This window comes from Heptranchias perlo, chromosome 8, assembly GCF_035084215.1.
Source record: "Heptranchias perlo isolate sHepPer1 chromosome 8, sHepPer1.hap1, whole genome shotgun sequence".
NCBI classification, from domain to species: Eukaryota; Metazoa; Chordata; class Chondrichthyes; order Hexanchiformes; family Hexanchidae; genus Heptranchias; species Heptranchias perlo.
This window is the reverse complement of record NC_090332.1, coordinates 16,308,125-16,335,993: the sequence shown is the minus strand read 5'-3', so window position 1 is coordinate 16,335,993 and position 27,869 is coordinate 16,308,125. Positions and strand designations below refer to the sequence as shown.

General features: G+C 42.9%; 1 protein-coding gene across 3 annotated transcripts in view; it reads right to left on the bottom strand.

The window, feature by feature from the left end:
- Positions 1–27,869, bottom strand: part of LOC137324151 (muscarinic acetylcholine receptor M3-like) — a 164,420-nt gene that overhangs the window by 83,940 nt on the left and 52,611 nt on the right. For all 3 annotated transcript variants that reach the window (XM_067988290.1, XM_067988292.1, XM_067988291.1), the window contains one exon: positions 1,032–1,174. The gene's annotated coding sequence lies outside the window, so the exon portion shown is untranslated. The remainder of the gene's footprint in view (positions 1–1,031; positions 1,175–27,869) is intronic.

Here is a 27,869-nt window from a genome sequence, read left to right as displayed (position 1 = left end):
GACTAGGTCATTAAAAGAACGGTTACATGAGATTGTTAGTACAGATAGGAAACTCCATGGGAATTGAAGGCTTGCACAAAGCTTTTGCCCAGTGTGTGATAACAAAGATAGATTCATATTGAGTTAACTCATTATTGGTTATTAATTACTTTGATCTGTAGGTAGCTTGATTTGATGGAAACCCAGATTGTCAGGTGTCAGCCGTGGCTCAGTGGGTAGCATGCCCATCTCTGAATCAGAAGGTTGTGGGTTCAAGTCCCACTCAAGAATCTTGAGCGCAAAATCTAAGCTGACACTTCAGTGCAGTACCAAGAGAGTGCTGCACTGTCTGAGGTGCCATCTTTCAGATGAGATGTTAAACAGAGGCCCTGTCTGCCCTCTCAGGTGGGTGTAAAAGATTTCATGGCAGTATATGAAGAGCAGATGAGTTCTCCTCAGTATCCTGACAAATATCTATCCCTCAACCAACACTACTAAAACAGATTATCTGGTCATTTATCTCAATACTAATTATGCACAAATTGCCTGCTGCGTTTCCTACATTACAACAGTGACTACACTTCAAAAGTACTTCATTGATTGTAAAGTGCTTTGGGATGTCCAGAGGTTGTGAAAGGCCCTATATAAATGCAAGTCTCTCTCTTTCTTGTTGAAGGTACGCAGTGCTTGATATAAAAGTAAGGGGGAGGAGGCAATTCCAGGATATGGGAGATATTCCTGGTTGCAGCAGAAGCATAAAACTATTAAAAAATAACTTTATTTCCAACCTGAACTTTCATCAACAGTTCAGGAATTTCCCTACATGACAACAGTGACTACATTTCAAAAGTACTTCCTTGGCTGTAAAGTGCTTTGGAATGTCCTGAGTTTGTGAAAGTTGCTAGATAATTGCAAGTTCTTTCTTTTGAACTGTTCTGTCGAAAGTTTGTTTGCACATACATTGGAGATCTCTATGCCTTTATACAAGAGTCACAATAGTAGAACTTTGGAAAACTCACAGATATGGAAATAATAAGATGAAGACTACCTACATGTCCCCTGAGGGTTTTTTGCTGGGCACCATTGCCTGCGAGTAACTCAGTAGCAGTTCCACAGTCAAGCCAAAATATAAGCAGAACAAGATTGAAAGTGTTTGCATCACCCGTTTTCTTATGCCTTCAACATCTCCGTTCACCTAAAGATTAGCAAAACAGTAAAATTGGTTATTCTGCTGAATATAACCCACAAATTACTGCTGGCAACATCAACGAACCAACATTTAATGCGTTCGTCTTAAATTCCTTTACCCGTTATTTCAGCAGACGTCTTAATCCACTTAAAATAAACAGGGATTAAGTATTAAAACGTTCTCATGTCATTAAACCAACTCCATTACTAAAATCAGTGAGTCACATAATCTATGTTGACTTCCCAGTTCATGAAATAAAAGATGTTGGGGGGAATTTGAACCACCCAACCTCCCACAATGGGCGGGACAGGGTCGGGCGGGGGGGGGTTAAATTACTAAAAATGGGAAGCCCATCCTCTACCTGCCGCCAACACGCCTATTTCTGGTTTAACTGCGTGGGATTTGGGGCATCCGAGTAACCCACTCTGGAAAGGCGGGTCAGTGATTATAATATTTAAATGAGGTTGTGTTCCTCAGGTTTTGGCAGCCATTCGAGTTTAACAGCAGTGGGACAGGTTTCCCAGGGCTCGGGAAACCTAGCAGCTGAATGGAGACCATTTCAGCAAAGTCAATATTTTGATTGAACAATTTCAATCGGTAGAGTTAGTATTTCAGATCCCATAAATAAAGTCAGTTCATTGCTGATTAACAGAATATATAGGGGCTGATAATACAACGCAGACTGCCCATCAGTGGGTGTGCAGCGGGTCTCAGGACCCATTAACAGAGGTCACCTGTACTGGGTGAGCATCAGGCAGGGACTGTCACATTATCAGGACCCATATCTTAAAGTTCATCGTTTCTTGTTCAACAAATCCCCAGAGCAGTACTTCTGGATTGCACCGCACCAGTACACAGGCTCAAGGTTCTAACTGGCTGTTTCCATGGGTTTGCCATGGCATCTACTCAATTGGCTTCATGTGCACTTCTGGATTTTAAACTTGATGTTTGAATTCCGGTCTCGGAGATGTGTTTTCCTGACTGAGTTAGTTCTGTGAAGCTGAACACCTGAAACTTGAATAAAACAGCTCCAGCTATTTGAATCCTTGACGTTTAAGAGTCCAACTCTCATCCTTACCACTTAGTAAAGTCTAGAGCTTAGGCACATGCATCTCTTTACTGGAAATCAAGAATTTCTAATGACTTCCACATCAGCCTTCGAGAGCTGAATCAATTTATGACACCCTGGGGTTCGGCTTTTGGCTCCAGTGTAATTTGGATGGGTCTGAGATATCAAACGGCAGATCGAAAACAGAAGCAAAAAAAAAAGTAGCAATCTCAGCCCTCATAAGCAGAACACTGTAAGCACTCGCTTTGTAAGTTAGATAGCTTAAATGAAGGGAGTGCAACAACCAAACTGCTGCAGGGGATTAGACATTTCACTCGGTCACCACTTAAGAACGACAGTTGTCACTGAGTCTCACTCGCTGGCTGTAGGTTTCATGTCCTTGCGTGAGGCTGTCAGTCTCCAATAAAAGAAACTCACCAAAAAATTAACAAAAGACTTATAACTGGCACTTGGTGTTCAGATTTTCTTCCATTATAGTCCATTATGTTACATTGGTAAAACATATCCATATGGTATGTATTCATGGCAAAAAGACTTCTCTACCATTAGTGCATCTCCTTTACCATAGTTCCAGGTAAGCCAGATGATATGCTGTTTTATAAGGAGAGCACTGGTAAATCATGCCGCGTATTATTCTGCTGCTAAGGTGGAACTGTGTCCCTTTAAGGCCACAAAGTCTACTCGTTGTTAAGGGAACACATGCTCAAGCCTGAATTTAATCTATTTTTAGGCAAGGAACTTTACAGATTGGAATGTGATTTTCAGTTTCAGTCTGCAGCTGAGAAATACTTCCCATTTTAAGATTGTTTGCTCTCGAGGCTGTAGGTCAGAAACCAGGATGAAATGCCTGGGATTCCATTGCCTTAAAAAAATTATATATTACTGCTACAATTATGTTTGAAGCATTAGGGCGCAGACAATGTGGCTCCTGTGTTAATAAGGTCCAGAAGAACCACGGACCATTGGTTCCAGCATATCTGCCAGGATCCACTGGTCAGAGACCTCTGACACAGTCCCCACCAAGCTACACGTGGTCAGGAGGAGGTCACCTCACTTAAATAATGATGGCAGACACCTATCCCACTACAGGTGCATCACGGATGCCCGGCTACAGCCTGGGGTTCTAGGTCAAGGGGGAACCCCCTCCCCCCTCATCTTCTCAAAAATATCCCTTACTTGTGCCCATCAGCTCCCTTTATAAACGGGAGCCACTAAATTTTGCAGAAATTCTTCTTATCTCCAGGAGTCCAGGGCACAAACCAGGCCTGAAATGTTAATTGTATCGATGCGATTTGTATCAATTAGTGTGAATTGTATTCAGGTGGTGGGTATCAATTGGGGACTCTCTTGTATCCATTTATAGGTGGAAGCTTATCTGGAGGGGGGGGGGGGCATGGTGTGTAATGGGATCTCTGTGAATAAAGGCTTGGAAGCAACTGAAGACCGGGCTCTCGTATTCTATTGTTCACCATCTGGCTATCTGACTTTTTACATGAAACCCCCCCACCACCCTCACCAGGTGGGCCCCACATGCGCACTATATGGCAGGTCAGAATGCCTGGCCACATGTGGCCTGCTGCTCTTCCACCAAGCTGAGGTGGAGAGGGGATTCCGGGCCTGGGAATCTTCTGCCTCGACCACACCCCTTCCTACTCCGCTAACCCTGTTCAAGGCAGGCAGAGGCTGTGGACTTCTGGCAGGAAGGTGCAGAAGGCCACGGATTTTCAGTCTGAGTGATTTTACAATTATATTGGGAAAAAGAGGGTGGTCATGAGCAATGTGGGCCCCTTAAAAACTGATAATGGTGCTTTTGTAAATGAAAATAAGGAAATGGCAGGCATAATAAATAATTATTTTGCATCAGTATTTAGAGTAGAGGAAGTTGATAGCATGCCGGACACCCCAAGGAAACCAATTTTAAATCAGGGACGGGGACTCACCATAATTAACAAACAAATTAACAATAATGAAAAAAATAATGGCACTAAAGAGTGATAAATCCCCAGGACCAGAGAAAGACAGAGAGAGCCTGTGTGGATTTGTAAAGGTTAGGTCATTCCTGACAAACTTGATTGAATTTTTTTGAAGAGGTGAGTAAACTAGTGGACAGGGGAATGTCTATGGATGTTGTTTATTTGGACTTCTAGAAGGCATTTGATAAAGTCCCTCATAAGAGACTGTTAGCTAAAGTTGAAGCTCATGAAATTGAGGGCAAATTATTGACTTGGTTAGGAAATTGGCTGAGCGGCAGGAGGCAGAGACTAGGGATAATGGGCAGGTACTCAAATTGGCAGGATGTGACTCGTGGTGTCCCACAGGGATCTGTGATGGGGCCTCAACTATTCACGGTATTTATTAACGATTTAGATGACAAGACAGAGAGCCACATATCCAAGTTTGCCGATGACACAAAGATAGGCAGCATTATAAGCAGTGTTGATGGAAGCATAAAATTACAGAGAGTACTGTGTTCAGTTCTGGGCACTGCACCTTAGGAAAGAGGTATTGGCCTTAGAGGGAGTGCAGCGTAGATTTACTAGAATGATACCTGGACTCCAAGGGTTAAATTACGAGGAGTGATTACACAAACTAGGGTTGTATTCCTTGGAATTTAGCAGATTAAGGGGTAATTTGATCGAAGTTTTCCAGTTATTAAGGGGAACTGATAGGGTAGATAGAGAGAAACTATTTCCACTGGTTGGGAAGTCTAGGACTAGGGGACGGTGCCTAAAAATTAAAGCCAGGACTTTCAGGAGTGAAGTTAGGAAACACTTCTACACGCAAAGGGTGGTAGAAGTTTGGAACTCTCTTCCGCAAATGGCAGTTGATGCTAGCTCAATTGTTAATTTTAAATCGATAGATTTTTGTTCACCAAAGGTATTAAGGGATATGGGGCTAAGGCGATATATGATCTCATTGAATGGTGGAACAGGCTCGAGGAGCTAAATGGCATACTCTTGTTCCTATGTTCCTACTTGTGTTGGTTGGGGCAGATCTTATGATTCACACAGCCGCATGTTTTCTTTACTTTTTTGTAGTGATTGTTGAGGAAAAAAAATATTGGCATACAAGCCAGCCAGCTGCAAGAAATTTGTCTTCCAATTAATTTCCTTGAATTACCTATTTAAGTCGTACAGTAGGTGTGGTTCCTGAAGCATGATAAACAGGAAATGTCCGCACACATCCTGTTCATGGTATATTATTACTAGTGGTGCTGACTCAAAGTTAGAGAGGTGTTGTTTTCTAAGGATAATAACTTATGCTGGTGCAAATGCAATGGGCTCAAACCATACTTTTATGTACCTTAGAATTTTCCCCCTGCAATAAAAGCGAGAAAATGTTGGGTATACTGCAGCTTAACGAGATTGTTACTCCCGATTATTATTCATTTAGGTGTGTATTGGGTCAAGCTCAACTGTGATGTACCTCCTGTCAAATAACCAGCCAATAGTTACTGTCTAGGCCACATATGAAGAGTAACCACATTGGTAAGGAAGAGGAGAGTAGCCATTGCCCATGGAACTGTATTTCAACTTGAGCCAGTATCCTCAGGACTGGATGAGGCAAAATTGGTGGAAGGAGATATAGTTGAAGCAACTAAGGTGTGGATACAAACATACAAAACGACATACAGCATGAGAAAACAGAGCTACCGGGCCTCCTTGGGCCCACAGTGATCAGTGAAACACACTAATTGGATAAAGATACACTAATATATCTACATTTAATTTTGATATGTATGTGCATAAAATAACTGCTTATATGATCTGTGGGTCGTGCACAGTATTTATGTATCCTGGATACTGGTGCAAAATGAATGTCCTATCTCAATGAAGGCTTTGTAAAACAAACAAAACAAATCACTGATTGCCTGCTAGTAAATACTGAAAGAACATTAAATGCTCAGTGCTCTCCTTAATCATTGAGATAATTAACCATTCCTGGGACAAAATAAATTTGCGATAATTCCAACTTCACGTCAACAGTTCACTGAGGTCATTAAACGCCGACCTTTCAGTAACAGAAAACTAGATAAAACAAAGATTGAAAAAAAAAGATGGTTATCCAAATTACCATAAACTATCAAATCTAAAAGTACTCAAACTGCTATTAAATAACCCCTGGCACTCTTTAATAGTCTTTACCTGATTATTCCAAGGAGTCAGTGAAGAACCAAGCTGGAGAGTCATTTAACAATACAAACAGTGGCCTAGAAATTGGGTGCAGGCACAAACTGGACACAGGGAACGATCCCTTCGCTGGAACGGTGGGCAATGGGTCTCAGCCCTCATTTTACCATGAGGCTGGCAAGCTGCTGGGTGTCCCCAGGCAGTGCGCCGGTGAAAAGGATTTAGATTTTAGGTTGCTGCGTTGCTCTGGGAGAGGGGAAAGATAGTGATCGGGACAGTGGGTGGCGACCGGGAGAGGGATAAAGCGCTCAGGAGGGAGGGAGCGAGTGAATGGGAGAGGGAGGGAGGACCTCTGGAGGTTGGGCTAATAAATGCCCAGAAAATCTTGAGTTTTTATTTTTGTGGGCCCAAGAGAGGCAGGATGCTCCTCTTGGGTCCACGAAAATAAACTCCAGCCTGCTGCCAGCTCATTCAAGGCCCTTGCAGAACTACCCTCTTCCACCTTCCCCCCCACCCAGAGCCAATCTGCTGACCGGCTCAGCGTGGTAGTTGGCCCATTTCCTGCCTGCCTTGACCGTGAGCTGCAGCAGGGCCCCCCCCATTTTCTGCAGTTTGCGGTCAGAGCTTTAATTGAGGCCCAAAGCTGAATTTGGCAGGGCGGGGAGGGGTGGGGTGGGGGGCAGAGGTAGAAATCGAAATTCTCCCCATTGTACTCCTTAAACATACCTACAATCGTCTAGGCCCTCAGCTCTAGAATTCCCTCCACAAAACTCTTCACCTCTCTGGCCTCCTTTAAGACACTGCTTAAAACCTACCTCATTGACCAAGCTCCTGTCCTGATATCTCCTCCTTTGACAATTTATGACTGATTACGCTCCTGTGAAGCACAGTGGGACGTTTTACTACGTTAAAGGGTGTTATGTAAATGCTGTTGTTAATCCTACAACACTTTGCCTTTAATCTAACGTACTCTTTCCATAGGCTTATTTGTGGAGAGTGTATCTTCTGAGGACACCAGAGCACACTTCAATGTTCAGCTACCAATTTCTTTTGTGTACACTGTGAACCATTTTCAAATGGAAGAATAAAAATCTAATGGGACAGGCATACAAATAGATTTAATTGTATGTTTCTGCCACGTCTGAAATGCAGCCCGGCCACAGTTTAATTATTTATGCATTCGGAGTGTCAATACCTACAGTCAGTTGAAATAGACTACCAAGGCAGCCCTGTGGCATTCTCCTCGATAGGCTATCGACAAGTCTGAATGCAGCGGAGCACACCACTAGTTTGTTCTTAGTTCATCTTCTGACAGACTAAACAGAAAGTCGTTTTGTTTCTGCGAATAATTCAGACGCACAAATGTAATTCTAATACAACTGCCTTTCTGGTGAACCAGCATAAAGGCAAGGGGATTGCTGACAACACAGTGTTCGACAATCATAACTATAGTAACCGCAGTATGACTAAGCTGTAATTACTGGTCTGGTGCAACTTTTATTTACTCGGAAAGAAAAATCTTGTCCCACAGCACACAAGGTATAGACATGCACAATTAAAAGAGACAGAATGTGGAGTTGCCGACGGTAGTGAACGAGACTGTGGGTGGGTGTGCTTTCGTGACCAGTTTGTTATAAGGAGTTTGAGACGTTGTTGATATAGAGGTAATCGATTAGCCTGATATCTTGAGAGGCTTTTGCCATAACCTAACAGTATTAAGTGTTACAGTTTTCACCTGATTACTGTCAAAGAAGTTGATCATGCAGCAATTCTGCTTAAAATTCAATGCATTGCATTTTCTTTTAAAGAGAACTGTGATTCAGTGTGGATTAAGACTAGTCTTAGATATGGTGACGCTCTTTAGTGCATCAGAGAGCAGGTAAAACGTGTCTTATGTCTGGCTTTTCCATTTTAATTTGCATGGATGAAAATTCTTCACCTATCTGCAGGAGATTTCTAGGATAGTTCCGAATGTCAATATGCAAGCTGCTAATCAGAAACACTAATGGAATGTTGGCCTTTATTGCAAGGGGGCTGGAATACAAAGGGGTGGAAATTATGTTACAGTTATATAAAGCTCTGGTTAGACCCCATTTAGAGTACTGCGTTCAGTTCTGGGCACCGTACCTCAGGAAGGATTTAATGACCTTGGAGGGAGTACAGCGCAGATTCACCAGAACAATACCGGGGCTGAAGGGGTTAAATTATGAGGACAGCTTGAGTAGACAAGGCTTGTATTCCCTTCAGTATTGAAGATTAGGGGGTGATCTAGTTGAGGTGTTTCTGATGATTAAAAGGAGTTGATAGGGTAGATAGAAAGAAACTATTTCCTCTGGTGGGGGAGTCCAGAACAAGGGGGCATCACCTTAAAATTAGAGAGAGGCCGTTCAGGAGTCATGTCAGGAAGCACCTCTTTACACAAAGGGTAGTGGAAATCTCTCCCTCAAATAGCTGTTAGGCGAGATCGATTGAAAATGTCAAAACTGAGGCCGAATATTATGTTGTGACATATGCTAATGAGATTGGCAGGAAATTTAAGAGTAATTTGATATCGGCAAAATGGGCAAACGAATAGGCAGAATTTTGGGTGCAGCCTCCCAATTACCCCCCCCCCACCCCCCACAGGAAATTCCATCAAAAACAAGACTGGGCTGATTTTTCCTCAGTTATTTCAGGTTACAAAGCCCAGGAAATGCTTAGAATCTTTTTCTTCCAACTTGTTGAGACTCAGTTCTTGTAGTGTTCGGCCCAAAATGTACGAGACTTCTACCTGTGCGGTTGAAAATTTCTATGTGGCCTGCTGCCTAATCAGTTTTCATGAATAATGATTTAATTGTCCACGTGGCGCAGAAAATAAACCCAAAACAAAATTGGGAAGGCGTGCGATTTTGCTTCAAATTTTCTTACAATCTGTATCCATTAGCACGACTGAAAGAAAGCTGGACAATCAGGACTCATCTTTAATAATGCTCCTTTGAGACTTGTCGATCTTTACCGTGATTCTGGAACTAACCGTGTCCACTTAATGGGAATCCATCCATTGTTTTTTTCCAAAAAACATACCATGGTTTTCTGTTCGACCATCCTTGCTGTAATCTGTTCCACAATTCTATCATTCACTTACTAAAAATATTGCCTGAATTTCCTATTTTCTTTTGACATCCTTAACTTTAAACTTTGTTACGTAGTCTTTGATTCTTGTGCCTGACCGACAAACTTTTCTGAATCCAAATTCTCCATACCTGTGAAAATCTTAATGACCACTGTCAGGTCTCCCCCTCATCTTTCTCCACTTCAGAGACTAATATATGAAAACAGAGGTAAGGAAGAGGGCAGGTCCTATATATTGGGGGGAAAAACATGAAATGGAAGTATACACTCAAAATGGAAAAATGGTGAAAGATGTCAATGAACAAAGATCTAGGGGATTAAATATACAATTCCCTGAAAGTGCAAGTGCAGGTAGATAAACCCATAAAAAAGATCAATAGCATTTTGGGTTTACAAATAGGGCACAGAGTACAAGAGTAAATACACAGGGGGAAAAATTGGATAGGGTCTGTTCTTGGGCGGATCCGCTATTATCCCATGCCCAGTGGTCTCTGCGCAGGCAGAACAAGACTTGCGTTAGGCCTGAGGACTTACCTGCAATCTGCGTTGGAAATCAGCTTTGATCGAGGATTCCATGCAATTCACACTTTCCACTAGTAGGGGGAGCTCCAATCTCTTAAAGGCAGGCTGCCTGTTCGAAATCTCTGAAAGGTAGCTGGTGCCTGTTACTTGCTGAAAATAACAGTCTGCTGTCTGCACAGGGTCTGAATGGAGATCAGACATTGCACATGCATAACACAGATGCAGCTCCTGTCCCTATGTTTACAAACTGATGAGTTATGTTGAAACATTGAATAAAGGTTGCGCACTACTAAATCCCATATCCTCCAATCTGCATGCCAGACCTCACCAATCTGCCAATCTGAGTTGGTACCAGGCCTGCGAGAGTGCGTGCACCAAGGTTCTCTACTGATGCACCAGAGGCCTTAGTGCAAGAGGCGGATAGAAAGTGGGACATCCAAGATCTGCTGGCGGGGGGGGGGGGGGGGGGGGTGGGGGGTGCAAGAGACCCTCCAGGCATATAACCAAAAGGCAGTAGGAGGCCACGGGGGACAAAGTCAATGCCAGGCGCACAGCATCATGAACATGGATGCAGTGCAGGAAGAAGTTCAATGCTTTGACATGAGTGGGCAAGGTGAGTGAGGTCAACTGTCAAGTGGTGTCTCCTACCAACTGCATCCACTGCTCCACACACTACACCCCCCATCACCCACATACCAACAAATTCTTTCCATCAGTACTCAACCCTCTCACCCTTACACATTACCACTGTTACAGGCCACCCACCCACAACTCACAGGCCACGCACACTGGCAGCTATTCAACCATGACAGGCACATCACCCAGACACACGTCCCGCTTTCTTGCGGAAGGTGGCACATATCAGGAGGCAGCGAGTGGCTGTGGCATTTAGTCCCTCAAGCCTGTTCCGCCATTCGATGAGATCATGGTGGACCTGTGACCTACCTCCATATACCCGTCTTAGCCCCATATCCCTTCATACCCTTGGTTCATAGAAATATATCAATCTCAGATTTAGAATTCTCAAGTGAGCTAGAATCAACTGCCATTTGCAGAAGAGCGTTCCAAACTTCTCCCACCCTTTGGTGTAGAAGCATTTCCTAACTTCAGTCCTGCATATCCTGGCTCTATATGTTAGGCTATGTCCCCTAGTCCTAGTATTCAAGTATAGGAGACCTCCAAAAACAGTTACAAATGTCTCGGCAGTCAGAAGCAATAATCCAGCCACTAACCTGTAAATCCTGCATGGTCCCTTTAAATAGCGCTGGTTGGGGGTGGGGGGGGGGAGGTCCTTCAGGCACTCTAAGACATGTTCAGATGGTCAGGGTTAAGACTGTGCGTTGAGTTGAGTGTGAAGTCCCAAAATGGTGTCTATCACTTTAAATCAGCGTTGCAAACTGATTGAAGCCATTTTCTCCCTACTTTACATGATTCCAGCGTTCGTTATCTGCGCCTGCGCTAACTCCTATACCAAGATGGTGTCCAGCGCACGTCAGGCTAGAAACGTGCGTGCGCATCCAAGACGCCATCTTGGATGGCGAAGAGGCCGTGTAGCGCCGAAACAATGGGCGCTACACGGCCCAATTTAGCACCCACAAAGTTGAACTTTTACAAAGTTTGAGTACTGTGTGCAGTTTTGAGTGCCCCATTAAAGAGGGGATGTTAGGGCCTTAGTGTCCATTCAGCATGGATTCACCAGGATGGCGCCAGGATTGAGAAGCAATAGTTCTCTGGAGAGACTTCAGACACTGGGATTTGTTTCTACTGATACAGGGAAGGCTAAAATGAGAGTTAGTAAAGGTTTTTAAAATTATGAATGGCTTTGATAGGGGTGAATAAGGAAAGACTATTTCCTCTGAACGGGGAGTCAGTTGCAAGCAGTCAACAATTTAAATTTGTCACTCCAGTGAGGAGAGAGATTAGGAGAATTGTCTTTACTCAGAGGCTTGTTGGATTATGGATTGCTTTGCCACAGGGAGTGATTGAAAAGATGCAATGGTCTCTGCCTAAGAGAAAAATGGATAAATATTTGAAGCAGAGGAAGATACAGACCTATGGGGAGAGAGCAAGACAGTGGGATTGTTTTTGAATAAATCTAGCAAAGAGCCTTCTGTGCTGTTAGCTTCTATGGTTCTTTCTGTATCTCTGCTTTGTAAATATTTCCATATGCACTTTTTCTCTGTGGAACTGCTCTGTAAATATTTCCAAATGTAGACACACTGCTCTATAAATATTTCCATATATACACACACTGCTTCCTCACTGCGAATCTGCTCTGTATGTATTTCAACACACATGCTGCATTTTCTCGATGAATTTCCACACGTTTTTCCCTCAACGTGGGATGCAAAATCTTCAAGATGTCAAGCAGTTGAAGTAAGAATCCCTTATCGCATAGATTGAAGGTGAAGGAATGGCGGAGATATAAAAATAGACACTTTGCCTCAGTTTTCACTGCGTGTGATAGTGGGAATTATAGGGGACGAGAGGAAAGGATAGAGCAATTAGATAGGATATAGTAGATAAGGATGTTGGACTGAGAAAACTGGTGGGACTCTAGCTGGACCCGGATGTCATGTATCCTCGAAAACCACAGAGAAGTCAGAGAGGAAATAGCAGAGGCTCTGACCACAATCTTTCAAATATCTTGGATATGGAAGTTGTGTCAGAGAATTGGAGGGCTGTCAATTTTAAACCTCTGTTCGAAAAGGCAGAAAGGAATAAACCAGTTAACTAGATCAGTGATTATTTTACTGAGACCTGCTCTGTATTTTCTATTTCTTTGAATGCATTTTTATGGCCTCCATATGAGTGACATTAAAAATTGAAAAGCTTCCACGATTCGATGTTCTTAAAATCCTGAGCCTAATGTGCATGATTGATGGTTAGACAGCTGGAAGCTTTCATTTTCATACTTAAAGAAGGAATGGATGGTGTGTGAGTTCCACACTTTGCTCGGGGCCCTGATTCAGAGATTGGAGAAACCAAAGCAATCTGTTGGAGGTGTTCACAATTTTGAAGAATTATGATCAGGTAAATGGGAAAAATAAAATTCCACCGGCTAGTGAGTCAGGAACTAAAGGGCATAAATTTAAGATAAATACCAAAAGAGAAACAGGAAAGGTTAGCAGGCTTTTTTTTAAAGCCAAGGGTTGGTAGGATATAGGATGCCCTCCCAACATCATTGGTGGAAGCAGAATCCAGAATAGGTTCTAAAAGAGAAATAATAAATATTTGAAAAAGAAAAATTTAAAAGAGTATTGGGAAAGGGAAGAATGGAACTTACTTTCTCAGAGAGCCAGCAGAGGAGCGATGGGCTGAATCAACTGCTTCTATGCAACTTTATTATAAAGCTGTTACGTCTGTGCTATTTTACTTTGAAATCCAAAGTCCCCATACCTGACTTTTAAAAAAAATATCAGCGTTTACTTCCAATGATTAAATGAGAAATGAGAAATATTAACCTCACATATCTTTTTAAAAAATCACTTGAAATCATTAAACTGCCATAGCCCTTCAAAATATTAATGGGAATATTTCCTTATTTATAGAAAAAAATATTAAATATGCTATTGTTGGTGATTCTGAAAAGCTGCTAATGAAAATGGCAAGTACTCCTGATTTTACTTATGCCGGTTTTGTGCAATAAAAATGTGATAAAGGCACCCAGAAGAAGCAAACCTATCTGTACTCACCAACAAGCATGCTCCTTTCACACTTCTCCAAGTAGATAATGATGTACTTAACTAGTATAAAGGATGGAAAAAGTCAAACGCTGCTGTGCAAAAGTGCCATTTTCTGAAATGGCTGGATGAAATACAGGGAAAGCCCATTTCTCAGAGTGTGACTTGGAGATGTTATTTAATGGACTGTTCGAAAAGCTTAACAGTCAGCCCACTAACCTCGTAAAGATGCGTGACATGTGGGAATGGATGAGGCCTTGTCAGTTTGGGTTCCAATAAAAAAGAGGAATGTTAAAGGGTAGGGAAGAGAGAGAGAGGCATTAGACTTAGGTGGTTTATTTAGAGAAAAATACTGGGGCAGACTTTATAGGTGGAAAGGATTGTTTTTGTGCTGGAATATTCAGTACTCCAAGGCATGGAAAAAGAAATGGCAACAGTTCTATAATTTGAACACAGGCACCAAGCTAAGGGAAGAATAATGCAACAAATTTGGCTTGTCTTAAAAGGTGGAGGATGGTCATATGATGATATGAATGTAAAAGTCTTATAATTTACAAAAGCAGTTTTCTGTTCCACACAAATGGAGAAGCTGGAGGGATATCCAGAAAACAGTGTTTAACTTGAATAAAATTGCCAAGGTGAGAATCAAGGGTGACAATGCATAAATGCAGGCTGCCAAATTTGGAGGCTCCCACATGTTTAACAGGCACTGATGCCAAAGTAAGCTACACGTCAGATGAGTTTGCTCGAGTACTTTAGCATACTTATCTCAAATTGACCCACTAACTTGCTGCAAACCTACTGCAATTACAACACAAACAGAAGTCATAAAGATAAGAACTAGTGCAGAAGGCCAAAAATCGTTCATGTAGAAAGACGCAGTCGAGGAAAGTTGAAGATTAGCTATAATACAGTTCTAGTGCACTCAGTTCTCAAACATTCTCTCAAACTTTCTGTGGGCAAGGTATTTTACAATTGGGTGAGCTATAAACTCTGTACCTGTCTACAATATGCAGTACAAAATATCCACTCGTTCAATGCACTTTTTTCTTCTTACAGAAAAATTAATATGCAGCAGAAAGCACTGACTGGTGACAACCAAGCAAGGTAAATAACACAAAAGCCTAGAAATCATGCTTAATGAATTCATATCAAACTATTTTGCCTTCTTAAAGGAAATGTTAATTCACCTCTCGCACATCATACTTTCTAGGCTATTATTGTTTAAAAAGCTGAAGAATGGTACAAGCAGAATATTAATTTGCCACAGGAATTTCATGGACTGAATTATATAACTGGCTCTCAAGATATGAGGCAAAATGACTTTACCCCAAGTGCAGTTCACTGTCAAATATAAATATCAGGGAGATTAATAGGCACAGTGAGCTAGCTGATCCCTCAAAGCCCTGACCCGCAACATATTTTAAGATGTTAGTAAATCACTGTTAAAAGTGCTTAGCTTTGAATTTGCTGCAATTCATAACTTGGAGTACATCTACTGTAGACAATAAGGGATTAAAATTCCAGTGGCTCTTCCCACCACCTCTTTGGCTTCACGATAACCCTATCACAAATCCACAGGCCAGTGTCATTTCCCTACCAGTAACAGTAAGACAGGGGCACCCACCTAACACTGGCAGGCCTCGATTCAAATGTGGGATCGACTGCTGTTTGAAGTTGCTGTTTGCCCTCGTGCGGCCAGAACGGCACGCACGTCTGCTCTGAGCAGACATAGAGCCTTTTAGGGTTATTGGAGGTGTATCTGGTGGGATTCCCAGGGTAGCTCAAGAGCACCTTCAGGCACATGCCCAAAATTGTTGTTGGCATATACGGGGTGTGGGTTTAAAAACTTTAAAATGTACAGCTGCACATCCAAGCACAAAAATTATTGATAGATATCTATTTACATAATTTTTTTTTTTAAAAATCAACATTTCCATTGTCACTCATTATTGATTGGCTCAAAGTAAAACAGCATCAGATCATAACTGAAGAGTTAGGGAATGTATGAATCAAAAAGAAAGAAAGAAAGAAAGAAAGAAAGAGGAAAGAAGGAAGTTGCCAAAGTGCTTCACAACCAAAGAAGCACTGAAATGCAATCACTATTGTGAAGTAGGGAAACACCCGTTCGACACCCAACAGCTTGGCCAAATTGAGGCCTACCAATATCAGGCTGCCCACACTGACAGTAAAACAAGTTCAGAGGATTTTACCTGAGTTCATTTACCTGAGGAAGGAGGAAGCCTCCGAAAGCTTGTAAATTTCAAATAAAATCGTTGGACTATAACTTGGTGTTGTAAAATTGTTTATAATTGTCAACCCCAGTCCATCACCGGCATCTCCACATCAAGTTCAGAGGAGGTGGGGGAGAGATCACAATTGCAGATGAAGGGGGTCCCAGGACAGGAACAGCCAGATTATTTTTGTGGAGCCCGGAGGAGCACTCATGCTCATCATGGCCCCACAAAAATATCAAACTTATCTTGGCTGTGCCTCTTCTCCTCTCTCACCTTGGCGCTCAGCTGTAGGGCCCTTTCAAAATGGTACCAGCCGCATCATCGGGGTTAATGGGGCAGAAAGGCTGCCAAACCCATTTTGAGGCTATTTCCGCCCCGTTAACGGTGGGTGAGACAATTTAAAAATCGATCCCAGTGAGTGAAGCCAACGTGGGCCAGAATCACTCCATCCTGAACATCAACAATGAGGTCAGTCCAATTCAAACGCAAAAATACTACGGGCGCTGGAAATCTGAAATAAAAACAGAAAATGCTGGAAATACTCAGCAAGTCAGGCAGTATCTGTGCAGAAAGAAACAGAGTTAACGTTTCAGGTCGATGACCTTTTCCGGTTCTGACCTGAAATGTTAATTCTGAGGCCAATCCAATTCATGGGCTTCGAAGCCTGTTTTACAGGCGTATATTTTATTAATCAGTGAGTTCCACTCTTCCATTAATAATGACATTTCAGTCTGCATTTACTCATTTAAATAACTTGATCAACATTATTATAAACCTGTGAAAAAAATTTTAAAAAATGAACTGAAGTTTCAGATGTTTTAGGCGGGACTGTTCGACAAGCCCAAATTCAGTGAGGTTCACTGAAATTCTGTTCCCTTAGCACAACTTGGCACACTCACAGACCTGGCATGTCAGATTAAGGTGAACCTGTGCATTTTCCAAACATCAGACGCTTTCCCAGAATGTATGATGATACGTGAATTTATCCCAGTCGCTATTGTTTAATGTATTGTTCCTTTCGCTTTGCATAAAAATTTCTCAACTGTTATCAGTCAGAATAATAGTCCCAGTTCCAAGAAAGCTGCAGGCTCCACAAACAATTAGTATCCAGTTACTGAGTTCATTATTATTGTTTTGTCTACAAAAAGAACTGCTTCGAAGTGAAATTGAGAGTGACCATCAATTGATGTGGAAAGATAATTCGCAGCCTTTTGCCATCCAGAGTGAGGGTATGGGGATGTGAGGGTGGAAGAGTGAAATTCCTTCTAGTGATAACTTTAGCAAAAAACTATAAGTCAGTGACATGAGAAATTTGACCCCCCTTCCCTCCCCATCTAAATGGCAGAGCGTTTACTCAGAGATCCAGAGTTCTCTGTTTTAATATCCGAGCAATCAGTTCAAAACATTAATGGCTGCTCTTACTATGGAAATCTCTCACTTTGAAAATGTGTTTTTATTGTGTAGATGAAATTTAAAAAAAAAGACAAATTGGTGCTAGGAACTAGATTTTGGAGCAGGTTTGTGTGACTTAAAAAGAGCACGTCATTCATGAAAAACTGTTTAGCAACCCTCTTCTTGTTCGCCACCTGCAGAAAATGGGTGGGTGGGGGGGTTAAACCAAGAACTAGAAGATCCCTTTTTTATAGTCACAAAATTCTACAGACAGGCCAATTGAGATTTTACTGATCCTGGTGCAAAGTAACATCTTTATTGCTTCATCGAAGAAAGGATCATGGCCCAGTGAAACTCAGACAGACAGACAATCTGACCACTGAATTATGGTTTTCATGGAAAAACGGAGTTACAGTATGCTATCTGTAAAACACCAGTAAAAATCCTGTAATCTCATGTAATAAAAATTCAGTTTGATTTACTCAGTCACTGTAAACCAGCGGCCCTGGTGACAATTTGTTTTTATTTGACAGCAAACTGACGGGTACATGGATTTACTGTAAGCAGCAGCAATTATGGCTTACAAAACACAATTTTTTAAAAAAAAGCAGAAGCTGATCATACCTGAATGTGCTGGCAGCCGGGAGTCTGTGCTCTCAGCACCTCCATTGGTTGTATCTAACCTGGTCAGACACTGCGACCGTAGTGCTCTGACTTAGTGTTACAGAAGCCAAGTCACAAATTGCACACTTGCTCTTGTGCCAGGCCCTCGTGTATGCTTACTTTCACGTACATAACTGCTGATGTAAACGGCCAATGTTAAGCCAAGTTAGACTGTTTGGTGAAAAGGTTTCTAGGGTTACTATTACGCTATTTGATTTGTACATTTGACCCAAACTCAGTGATAAATAAAAATTTCTTTCATCTATCACAATATTAAACTCTCCAGCAAAAACAAAATCCACTTAGTTCACTAAGCCTGCTCAAGTAGATTAGTACTGCTGGTAATCTGCAATCATACCAAGGGCTGTTACATTAAAGCTCAGGCTGAACACCCATAGCTGCAAGGGGAGACCTGAGGACATTCTTGGGATCAGGTGAAGTACATTATATTAGTGGGAAGCTCTACCACACTGCCCATTAGATGGGGCATTAGGGTACACCTGCAGAAGTTTTTGAAGGAGCAATGTCTAAAAGCGGCAGCAGCCATTATAGGCACAATGGTGTGAGTAGCCAGTAGTGACTGAGTAAGAGAGGAATATGTCAGGTAGCATGAAGGGATTTCAGGTACAATCCTGTTGCAACTTCACAGTGGCCATGCATTTTAGTTGGTCTGAATTATCCTTTTGGAAAAACACCATGAGGGCCTGGGGCGTATTGGGAAACTTTGTTACTGGTTTGGAGGCTGAAGAGATTGGTACAATACAAAGTAAGGCTCCTTTGTTTATGCAATGAACAAACATTAAAGTGTTTGTGTATTGCCATAGCGATGCATGATTTCACCTCAATCGAGTGTGACATTTATTTTATCACTCATCTCAGTTTCATAGTATGCAAGGTTTCATGTTACATCCAAAGGTCTTAGTGAACTTGGAGCAGTCACTACAATGGGAGAATCTAAGCCACAGAACAAAGTTCCTGATTTCTGCAGAAAAGGTACTGCTGAGAGAATCCTGATCCAGACTGAGTGCCGGTTACGTGGGGCAGTAAATGGAAGAGATCTGATGCTGTGAGATTTGTCCAAACTCGGAAAGTATTAGCTGTGACCGAATGGAGCTTCAAAAGAAACCATCTGTTGGGGGGGGGGTGTTAATTGTATCCATGTGATATCAATTAGTGCATATCAATTGAGAACTCTCTTGTATCCATTTATAAGAGAGCAGATCTAGGGTGTGGCTGTAATGTGGAGCACTGTGAATAAAGGCTGGGAAGCAACTGAAGACCAGGCTTTAGTATTCTATCCTTCACCACCTGGCTATCCAATTTATTACAAAGGGTGGGGGAATGGTGGGGGCAAAGTATAGAATTTGGCTTGGGGATGAAGCTAGTAGGAGGAGAGGTAGAATACTTCTAAATCCGAGAAGGAACAACTACACAAAGATGCTGGTGGTGGTGGGACAATGGTGTAGATCGTGACTTTGTCTTCCACTGACTTCAGCGGAAATAAAAATCAGGAGAGATGTTGCCCGTTTTACACTATCGCACAAAGTCAAGATATACCCCAGCGTGCTTGATGTGGGATATCAATCGTGGGGGTCCTAAGTCTGTGGAAAAGCAGTTGTTGCGTGAACCACTGACTTTGAAAATAGAAGCTGCTGGCAGAGAAACAAAATAGTGTTTTGAAAGGATTGCTGAAATACAATGTAAATCTTCTTTCATTGTTTATGCGGTTAATGAACATTAATGCATTTGTATATTAATTGTGCAACTTCACTTTATTTGGATTGGGAATTTCTTTTGTCACTCATCCCCAACCATTCCAGTCTCATGATGCTGAAAGTCCTATATATTATAATTTAAACTAGGGCCAGAATCATCTAGGAAACCATTCCCAACTCGCTTGCATTAATATGTTTTAACATCAGCAGTTCGCAATGGTTCTTCTCAAACAAATCAAGTTACAGCTTGCTAACAATGGGAGATAAAAGTGACTACAGACATAAGGAAATGCTTGAAGGTTTCATTGGAATCTGGTAAGCTGAGAACTTGCCCACCTAGTCTCACGCTAACTGCCAGTTATTTGACAGGAAAATCGGAACGCGTTTTCCACAGGTTACTCTCCTGTATTTCCTGGAGGTGTTTCAGAGCAGCCTCAAGCATGAGAGAGCAGGTCATGTGCCCATTCCTTTTGTCCTTGGATAGTGCTTGGCAGAGACAAGGAAAAGGGAAAAGGGGAAGGAAAGCAAAGCAAGTAATTTTGAAAAAATAAATCTCTAGAAAACAACAAACTTCATTGGAAATGTAAATAGCACATTTCCAGCTAGGGTGTGATATAAATATTCAGGATATTGGAGGAGCTTAGAGATGTAACTAATAGATCTGTACCTGCCGCCTCCCCCTTTCAGGAGTTCTTGTAGATCTTCATATTTTGCTTTGCTGATCTGCTTTTGGCATGTGCGATAGGTAGAATATGTTTAAAAATATAAAACACAGCACAAACTTCAGGAGAAAAACAAAATCAAAATCTCTATTAATCATATGTGCTCTTACTTTATAGGTTTAAATGACCTTTGATGGTTGGGATTAATCAGTTCAGTGGGAATCACGATTGAGTAGAATGGAATATTGTGCTGTTGTTGATAACCACTGGCTGAACATATTCCAGTGGGAACCACTGTATGTACTGATTCCTTAAAAAAAACATGTCAAATTTATCATTTTCACTTACATATGATCACCTCAGGACAAAATGATGCACAACTTTACACAGGCTCTTCTCCCTTCCCTCCACCCAACAGGAAGAAGAGAGTGCTTTTTGATAAATATGCTGCCCCTTTAAGGAGAAACAGTACAAGGATAAATGGGCCGGACTAGAAATGGCACAAATGAAGCAAAGCAGGTGTGCAAAAATAAACCACCACGGGATGAACTGTGCACAATGCAATTTGTAGCGCCAGTGGGTTCATGGAAGCTTGCTATACGAGTGAAAAATAAGCTCTGGTGTTCTGTTTAAACTGCCTCGCTTTAATTGTAATCAGTTGCCAAGATATCTGGTGAAAAGACTATCAACGAGATAGTGTCAGACTCATTGTGCTGAGTCAGTTAAATTAATGTTGCGGTGCAGAATGCCACTGTTACCACGAGCTGGTGTGATTAGTGACACGGCCGACTGGCGATAATTAGAACAGCCTTACGAGATACTTTTAACACAGAACTGGGAGATGCTCCATTAAAGACTCAGGACAATTTTGGGAACATTTCTTCAGCTTTCTTTATTGACAGTATCTGAGTACACTTACCTTTACACAAGGTTCCGTTAAAGGCCAACACCAAAAAAGTTACTGTTTAAACTCACTGCGCTATACAGCTAATGTAATTTTGTGCCATGTAAACAATTCAAGCCGACCATTCATTTTGAGAACATGAATTGTGTGATACAAGATTGAACGTTTTGGCTCAGCTTTGTACATACAAGGATAGCTGTGCTATGTAATTAAGCTGGTGCCCTGACAGATTAAATCTAAACATTTTGCAGTTCAGGCCTTTGTTAGCTTAAAATGTGCCCACAGTCTCATCCATTGGGGTGAACGGTCCCTGCTACACTGCCTTCATTTGTCTGCCCCCTTTTCAGAAAGCACTCCACCCTCCAGGAGGTCTTACAGAACTGAACAGTAAGCACTGAATAGTCAGATTTATACTATATGAATCTCAATTATTAATGGCATCTGGAGAGAGCTGGAAATATGCAGCAGGCCAGTCAGCATCTGTAAAAGGAAAAGGCTGCCTTTGTCAAAACTGAAATTTAAGAGTTAAGTGATGATTTTTAGTAGGGCTGGAAAGAGACAATGAGGAGGGGAGATGGGAGGAAAATCTGTTCACAGAGAGGGAGTTAATGGGTTGAATGGCCAGCCAACTGCTTAATGGAAAACTGTTAGACACCATTAATGAGGTGATGAAAGGCATTAAAAAAACGAGAAGGGTTCAAATAGTTAAAAGGGAGAAACAATATGGGAGAGGTTCACGTAAACAAAATATGTCATGACAATGGGGGGAGGGGGAAGCTGCAAATATAATGGGTCTGAAATTGGAGCAGAAAATGGTGGCAGAACACAAAAGGGTCTGTCAGTCCCAAAATGGAAACAAAAACAGGCCAAGGGCTGGAGCACAGATTTCACAGCAGCAAAGGGTTAACACCCCAAACCTCAGCCTGCCTCGCATCAACAATTACTAATACTTTAGTCATGTTGACTTGGAGGGCAGAGACTTCTGGTTGCTACGGTGTTAATGGCATTGTAAACTTAGCATGAAGTTTTTTTTAAAAAATGTTCACTATTTCTAGCAAACTCGTAAATGTATTCTAAAAAAAATACATTTACAATTTCATAAGAAATAGCGATCAAGGGAAATCTTTCTGTTGCGTTTACAATTTTGCTGACACATAACAAGAGAAAATATTTTCCCTGCAGCCCAGAAAAAGGGATGGTTCTGGTGTGGTCTTGCTTGACCCACAAATAGATTTTATTGCATGGAACACTTAGAATAATCATGTGAAAATTTTACAACATTTTAGAGTGCATGTGCAAATTACCACCGATTTGTTGTGCAACAATGGACGATAAGGAAATAAACCTCGCAGGGTCACTGTTACTGAATTCCTGCTATCATTAAGGCCAATTTTCAAACGTGACTTTGAAAATGGAGGGAAATTGGGCAAAAAAAAACCTGTTCCATAGATATTCTGGTCTGCAATATGAGAAAGGAAAGGAAGGAAACAAGGGAAAAACAAAAAAAAAATAAAAAGACTTGCATTTATATAGTCCTTATCATGACCCCAGATGTCCCGAAGCGCTTTACAGCTAAATATTGCATGAAACGTACATAACTTTAAAAAATAATTACAACACTGTCCTGATGGTTCAGCGTATCCAAATAGTTGTTGGGCCATACAGATCAGGAAACTCCCAGGTTTGATCCCCAATTCATGCATAGTTAGCTTATCCCAGCCGAGGTTAAGGTAGGGGGCTCGAATCAGCCCGGGTTAGATTGGAGAAAATAATTCAGAGTTCCTGCTCCTGATTATCTGGTGACCCTGCTAGGAGTATGTGCATTGACACCAAAGAGGTCTGACTATGTTGCCAACCTTGGTCGAATTGCTTGCTGATGCTCATTTGCAAGACTTGCATATGAGTAACAGTCTCTTGGGTGAGATGTCAGAGAGAGCTCAACACTAATGGAACCCTCCCAAAGATTCAGCATTTTCAGGGCGTGGGGGGGGGGGGCGTGGGTGGGAGGGAGAAAATTGGCAAGAAAAACAAGTACAAATTAATAGGGTCTGATTTCTTATTTCTGTCAGCCTTTTATTTCCTTCCTTCTAGATCCTCTTCCCTGTGACACATGCCACTCCCAGGCAAGAAGCCAGATGCTTCACCTGCTCTCAGCTCTTTGTCAGTTCCACTCAAGGCTTCTTTGGCAGCACTTCCCAAACCCATGACCTACAGCACCTAGAAGGACAAGGTGCATTGGGAACGCCACCACCTCCAAGTTCCCTTCCAAGTCACACACCTTCCTGACTTGGACATATATCGCCGTTCCTTCATCATCACTGGGTCAAAATCCTGCAACTCCCGAACAGCACTGTGGGAGTACCTTCACCACATGGGCTGCAGCGGTTCAAGAAGATGGCCCACCACCACCTTCTCAAGGGCAACTAGGGACGGAGAACAAATGCCGGCCTTGCCAGCGACGCCCAAGTCCCGAAAATGAAGGGAAAAAAAAAAACTCAGCACCTCCCTCAGTCGGCCCAGCAAAATCGTGAGTTAACGTGGGGTAATCCCCTGACTTCTCGCCTACCTAAAGTGAATATTGGAATTTCAGGGGTGCATTGCCCGTGATTATCTGACCATTTACAATAATAAGTCAACAATTTAGCCCTACTGTATGGAAACACAATTTGTCTCAACTCATGATATATATGTACTAGGAAGCTATTGAGTACAAAATGTATCCAGTAAGTGAGCAAACAATTCGTGAATGCAGTTCATTCTGCAGTCAGCGACTTCGTCACCCTGTATTTTATTCATACCGCAAGAGATAAATCCCACTGTTGCCAACGCAGAACCGCATGGATGACAGCTATGGGAAATTCCAAAACCCAGGCATTACGTTAAAGGAACACAGAGTGGAATAAAAGCAGCTGAAAAAGGGAATAAAACTGAGGGGAAAACAGGTTAGAAAGGCAACACACTAGCTATGGTAGTTACAGCTAATAACAATTAAATCACCCGAGACACTGTCATAAAGATTCAAACATGAACATTTACTGTCATTAGAACTCTCTAAATTTGTTTGCCATTTAAGAATTACCTTTTAATAAAACAACATTACTTGGTTCTTTTCAACTGCAGATACCTAAATAAAGCAAAAACATTTTTTTCCCCAAACAAAGCAAAATGGCCTCTGCTCTGTAAAAGAATCGCCTTAACAATTCAATCAACAGGCCTGGAATAAGGATGCTGTCGTGGTGTAGGATACTATCCCTTTAAGACCTGATGTGTCACTTCTGCACCAGATCCAAAGTTAATCCAGTAGTCAATGGTTCCATTTTCTCAGACCATGTTCTTTGAGTGTATACTTTGTATTCATTGTGCTCTGTAAAATTCAGTGTTGTGCCTTTCTAGAATATTAGTCTGTAGTATCAGCCAATACAATGTGGTGGCAGAATCGATTATTTTTCAGAAACTGAAAACTCCTTCCAGTCCTGGAGGGACTGGCTTCATTTAGCAGCTTGTTATTAATGTAGAATTAATCAATTTCTCTGACAGCTGGAAACCTGTCTTTTGGCATTTGTACAGGATTTCTCTCTCTGTGCAACTCAACCAAAAGAGATGGAAAACTAGAATCATAGACTTGGCAAGGCAATGCAATGCAAATAAACTGTGTGCATTCAAATTTCTGGGGTCAGGGTAATTAACATATTTTAGGCAGGTGGCGTTCCTGGTTGCAACAGAAAGCTGTCCTAGTGAGGAAGACACAAAATGGCCGCAAAAGGCATGGCCGGCAGCCTCCTGCGTGGTCTCAAAATTATTTAAATTCCTCACACAACCACTTTACGCTACATTCAATCACGTAGATTCCCGCGGCCCTTTGCATTTTAAAAGATCCCCTTGTTCTACACAGATGTTCCTCGCACCCGGAGTTGCAAGGGCATAAATGACTGGAAATAGATCCGAAGATGTACTTTTGTCATTTGCGTATATTTTGAATACACCCACCCATCTTTGGGTAGACACATTTTTTTTTTTTTTATTCGTTCACGGGATGTGGGCGTCGCTGGCAAGGCCGGCATTTATTGCCCATCCCTAATTGCCCTCGAGAAGGTGGTGGTGAGCCGCCTTCTTGAACCGCTGCAGTCTGTGTGGTGAAGGTTCTCCCACAGTGCTGATAGGAAGGGAGTTCCAGGATTTTGACCCAGCGACAATGAAGGAACGGCGATATATTTCCAAGTCGGGATGGTGTGTGACTTGGAGGGGAACGTGCAGGTGGTGTTGTTCCCATGCGCCTGCTGCACTTGTCCTTCCAGGTGGTAGAGGTCGCGGGTTTGGGAGGTGCTGTCGAAGAAGCCTTGGCGAGTTGCTGCAGTGCATCCTGTGGATGGTGCACACTGCAGCCACAGTGCGCCGGTGGTGAAGGGAGTGAATGTTTAGGGTGGTGGATGGGGTGCCAATCAAGCGGGCTGCTTTGTCCTGGATGGTGTCGAGCTTCTTGAGTGTTGTTGGAGCTGCACTCATCCAGGCAAGTGGAGAGTATTCCATCACACTCCTGACTTGTGCCTTGTAGATGGTGGAAAGGCTTTGGGGAGTCAGGAGGTGAGTCACTCGCCGCAGAACACCCAGCCTCTGACCTGCTCTCGTAGCCACAGTATTTATATGGCTGGTCCAGTTAAGTTTCTGGTCAATGGTGACCCCCAGGATGTTGATGGTGGGGGATTCGGCGATGGTAATGCCGTTGAATGTCAAGGGGAGGTGGTTAGACTCTCTCTTGTTGGAGATGGTCATTGCCTGGCACTTATCTGGCGCGAATGTTACTTGCCACTTATCAGCCCAAGCCTGGATGTTGTCCAGGTCTTGCTGCATGCAGGCTCGGACTGCTTCATTATCTGAGGGGTTGCGAATGGAACTGAACACTGTGCAGTCATCAGCGAACATCCCCATTTCTGACCTTATGATGGAGGGAAGGTCATTGATGAAGCAGCTGAAGATGGTTGGGCCAAGGACACGGCCCTGAGGAACTCCTGCAGCAATGCCCTGGGGCTGAGATGATTGGCCTCCAACAACCACTGCCATCTTCCTTTGTGCTAGGTATGACTCCAGCCACTGGAGAGTTTTCCCCGATTCCCATTGACTTCAATTTTACTAGGGCTCCTTGGTGCCACACTCGGTCAAATGCTGCCTTGATGTCAAGGGCAGTCACTCTCACCTCACCTCTGGAATTCAGCTCTTTTGTCCATGTTTGGACCAAGGCTGTAATGAGGTCTGGAGCCGAGTGGTCCTGGCGGAACCCAAACTGAGCATCGGTGAGCAGGTTATTGGTGAGTAAGTGCCGCTTGATAGTACTGTCGACGACACCTTCCATCACTTTGCTGATGATTGAGAGTAGACTGATGGGGCGGTAATTGGCCGGATTGGATTTGTCCTGCTTTTTGTGGACAGGACATACCTGGGCAATTTTCCACATTGTCGGGTGGATGCCAGTGTTGTAGCTGTACTGGAACAGCTTGGCTAGAGGCGCAGCTAGTTCTGGAGCACAAGTCTTCAGCACTACAGCTGGGATGTTGTCAGGGCCCATAGCATTTGCTGTATCCAGTGCACTCAGCCATTTCTTGATATCACGTGGAGTGAATCGAATTGGCCGAAGACTGGCTTCCGTGATGGTGGGGATATCGGGAGGAGGCTGAGATGGATTATCCACTCGGCACTTCTGGCTGAAGATGGTTGCAAACGCTTCAGCCTTGTCTTTTGCACTCACGTGCTGGACTCCGCCATCATTTGCAGATGTTTGCAGAGCCTCCTCCTCCCGTTAGTTGTTTAATTGTCCACCACCATTCACGACTGGATGTGACAGGACTGCAGAGCTTTGATCTGATCCGTTGGTTGTGGAATCGCTTAGCTCTGTCTATAGCATGTTGCTTCCGCTGTTTAGCATGCATGTAGTCCTCAGTTGTAGCTTCACCAGGTTGGCACCTCATTTTTAGGTACGCCTGGTGCTGCTCCTGGCATGCTCTTCTACACTCCTCATTGAACCAGGGTTGATCCCCTGGCTTGTTGGTAATGGTAGAGTGAGGAATATGCCGGGCCATGAGGTTACAGATTGTGCTGGAATACAATTCTGCTGCTGCTGATGGCCCACAGCGCCTCATGGATGCCCAGTTTTGAGCTGCTAGATCTGTTCTGAATCTATCCCATTTAGCACGGTGGTAGTGCCACACAACACGTTGGATGGTGTCCTCAGTGCGAAGACGGGATTTCATCTCCACGAGGACTGTGCGGTGGTCACTCCTACCAATACTGTCATGGACAGATGCATTTGCGACAGGTAGATTGGTGAGGACGAGGTCAAGTAAGTTTTTCCCTCGTGTTGGTTCGCTCACCACCTGCCGCAGGCCCAGTCTGGCAGCTCTGTCCTTCAGGACTCGGCCAGCTCGGTCAGTAGTGGTGCTACCGAGCCACTCTTGGTGATGGACATTGAAGTCCCCCACCCAGAGTACATTTTGTGCCCTTGCTACCCTCACTGCTTCCTCCAAGTGGTGCTCAACATGGAGGAGGACTGATTCATCAGCTGAGGGAGGACGGTAGGTGGTAATCAGCAGGAGGTTTCCTTGCCCATGTTTGACCTGATGCC